The sequence below is a fragment of the Myotis brandtii genome, unplaced genomic scaffold (assembly GCF_000412655.1).
Source record: "Myotis brandtii unplaced genomic scaffold, ASM41265v1 scaffold422, whole genome shotgun sequence".
NCBI classification, from domain to species: Eukaryota; Metazoa; Chordata; class Mammalia; order Chiroptera; family Vespertilionidae; genus Myotis; species Myotis brandtii.
In genome coordinates this window covers 292,353-296,177 of record NW_005366171.1, presented here as the reverse complement: position 1 = coordinate 296,177, position 3,825 = coordinate 292,353, and positions in this window count along the sequence as shown.

Here is a 3,825-nt window from a genome sequence, read left to right as displayed (position 1 = left end):
ACAATAATCGTGCACCTATGGATGAGGACAGTGGGTGGGGAGTGAGGGCGGAGGGTGGGGTGGGAACTGGGTGGAGGGGAGTTATGGGGGGGGGAAAAAGAGGAACAAATGTAATAATCTGAACAATAAAGATTTAATTTTAAAAAAAAAGAATTAACAATGTCTACTTTTGTGCATCATAGTGTCTCCAATGCTTAACTAAGAGATAAGAATTAACTTGTCCAAAACCAATCCCCCAGTGGAACAAATTCCAAAGTTCAGTGGAAACTGGTTAGGCCCTGTTTTTAAGGCCATCAATTGTGGCCAGCTGCACAGCCTGGACCACAGCTGCCCCTACAGCTATGATGTTAGGGCTAGTGCATCCTCAAACATGAATGCAGATGCAGTAAATCCTGTGATTAATTGCTATGCCACAGGGCTTCAACTGCAAGACATCGATCCCAGCCCTCACAACATCTTAAAAGATGTGTTATTCACAGAAGCATCTCCACCAGCCCCATTTATATGCTACTGTCTCTGCCTTCTCCAGTTCTTGACAGCTGGGCTGGCCAAAAACCTCCACCAAGGAGTCTCAGTGTCCCATTTTTGACAATTGTGAAGTAAGACAGATTTCATTATCAATGCCTTAACTCCTTCAAATCCCAATCATGAGCACTGAGTCACAAGAGGGTTAGAGCTAAAGTTCTGCCATGACATAGCACTATTATATCCTAATCCTAATTATTCGAGGCTGGGACTGGCACTTCCCTGTATCAAAAGCCTGAGCTCACCCAAGAAACCAGAAACACCAATCAGAAAGGAGATATGCATACCTATGTTCATAGCAGCACAATTTACCATAGCTAAGATTTGAAAACAGCCCAAGTGCCCATCATCAGATGAATGGATTAGAAAACTGTGGTACATCTACACAATGAATACTATGCTGCTGTAAAAAAGAAAGAATTCTAACCATTTGCAACTGCATGGATGGAACTGGAGAGCATTATGCTAAGTGAAATAAGCCAGTCAATGAAAGAAAAATACCACATGATCTCACTCATTTATGGATAATAAAGACCATTATAAACGGATGAACAAAAATAGATACAGAGGCAGAGCAGCATCAAACAGACTGTCAAACTATAGCAGGAAGGCCAGGGAGGGATGGGGGGTGGGGGGTAGGGGAGGCCGGGGGAAGGTCAAGGGGGAAAAAAGGAGACATATGTAATACTCTTTGTAATACTTTAAGCAATAAAACAAAATTTAAAAATAAATAAATAAAATAAAATTCACTAAACAACCATCAAATGTATATTTAAATGAGAGCATTTTGATACAATTAAAGAGGATCTGGGTAAAAAAAAAAAAAAAAAAGCCTGAGCTCAAATGTAGGAGCTCTCTCCCAAAGCTGATGTTCGATCCTGCATCTCTGTGCATCCCCCTGGAATGCATCTGAGCAGCCACCAACTGCTACTGCTCTGTCTCTAAATGTGTCTTAAAGAACATGAATACAGCAGCCAAGTCTATGTGCTACCTTGCTGTGTGCCTTGCTGGCATGGCATTAATACAGTGCTTGACAAATTATGGGTACTACATAAGTACTGTTCAACATTGGCTCTAATTAATATACAGATGGACAAACCACCATACCAGATAAGCATCCTCGTCTCTATTTTATAAGTAAGGGAAACAAAGCAGAGTGATTATGTAACCTGACCAAGACCACATAGTTAGTGAATTGGTGGACACAAGATTTGAATTCAGGTCTACCAGATCCCATACAGTTCATTCCAGATCACTACACTCTACTGTAACTCAGGGACTTCCCTAGGTGCACCAGGCCCTGGCTCAACTGTAAATAACAATAACAACAACAGTAATAGCCACACTTATAAAAATCCAGGTGCTTTACTAGGTACTTTATTTATGGGGTTAAGTGAAGTCTAAGCCAATTATGGCAGGGAGCAATAATTCTAAATCCTGAAAGATTTGAAGGACTCAAGGTCTTGATAACATCTACTTACCTCACTTCAGACTGGTTAGAAAAGGGGCTCTGAGCCTGCTGGTGAGAATTTTGGGTCCCCCTCGTTGTCAAGAAGTAGAAAAGGCAGCAATAGCAGAATATAAATGAAGGCTATAAAGAGTCAAATATACCTCCAAGATTTGAAGCTGGGTGACTATAGCTTAAATAAATGCAATAAAACTTTCAAGTCGAACTTTTCTGAAGACTTCATAAGCAATTTTACTGGTAAGTGGGAAAGATAAATTCCAAAGGAAAGTCTGGGCTATTGCTGTGTGTACCATGCTGGGGTACTATCATTTAAATGACTGTCATCACCATTTGCACATGAAAAAAAAGAAGGTCAAAATTTTTAAGAATATTGCCCTAGCCACATAAATAACAGAATGAGGATTCACACGACTGAAAGATTACCTTTCTACTATAATAAGCAGCCTCCAAACATTATGGGGAAGCCTCAATATTTTTTCCTAAAAATTTCATAATACTCGCATTTTTTATTCTCTTGGAACATTTTAATAAATGATAGTGAAATACATTCAATAGGATCATCATTGCTTTGTAGTTCCTCTAGAATTAGTTTCTTTTTTGCCCTTGATACTCATGTTCAATGTCAATCATAAAATGTTTAGACTCAGAATCATTTTGAAAGAGTTCTTCAATGTGCTACACTACAAGAAAAATTACCTTCAGAAATGTCACCACAAACAGAACTTAGAGATTTGGAAAGAAATTCCCACTACCACTGGATTTCATACGTGCACAGCAAAAGCAATAGTCTGATTCTGCTTGGTGAGTTCTTAAATATGCTCAAAAGAGAACATAGCAACTGTCCCCCAAAAGGAAATTTTTGTGGAGGAGGAAGAGGAAAATCACATCACCTTTAAGGTAAAGGCTAAAAGAGAGCACATAGACCGCACATAATCTAAAGGCTGAGAAATTAGGCTCCAGGTAGGGGGAATGCAGGCAGAAAAGTCTCCCCATATTACCTGGCCTGATGCAAAGGAAAAGGGGGAGTTAGAAAGGGGGAAAGAAGTCTACCTCCAGCTCTCAAGAGAGCCTAGGACCCACAGTAGGATTCATGTTGCAGTCAGAGATGGAAGATACTCAGGCCTCACCTGGTGAGAAAATATTCAGTAATGCTGTCAGTTGCTCCATGGACAGTTTGGATGCTCCTGGAACCGTGTAGGACAGAAGGAATGTGAAGATGGGGGTCTCAGGCGTAAGCCGAGTAGGCAAGCTCAAGATAGAGAACATAAAGGTTTTGGTTATGAGATGTACATGTCTTAAATTATACTCAGTGGATAAATCCTGCAAAACACCTGACTTGTTCCCCACCCCTCTTGATCATCGTTATGAAAGCAATTATAAACAAGAGTTCTCAATTGACTAAATCTTCCATATTTTCCGATAGTTTTAATACATTAATATTCAGTAAAGAAATACTGGGATATATGTATGTATGTGTGTGTGTGTATATATATATATATGAAACAGCCTTTTATGTCATTATCTTTTGAACTCATCTAAGCTCTGGGCAAGTCTTTATTTCCAAATGTTTACACTTCAGTTAAAAAAATTAAGAATTTCACATCTACACAATGGAATACTACGCTGCTGTAAAAAGGAAGGAACTCCTACCATTTGCAACAGCATGGATGGAGCTGGAGAGCATTATGCTAAGCGAAATAAGTCAGTCAGAGAAAGATAAATATCACATGCTCTCACTCATTTGTGGATTATAATGAACAACATAACCCGATGAACAAAAACAGATGTAGAGACAGAGAAGCATCGATCAGATGCTCAAAACTCAGAGGGAA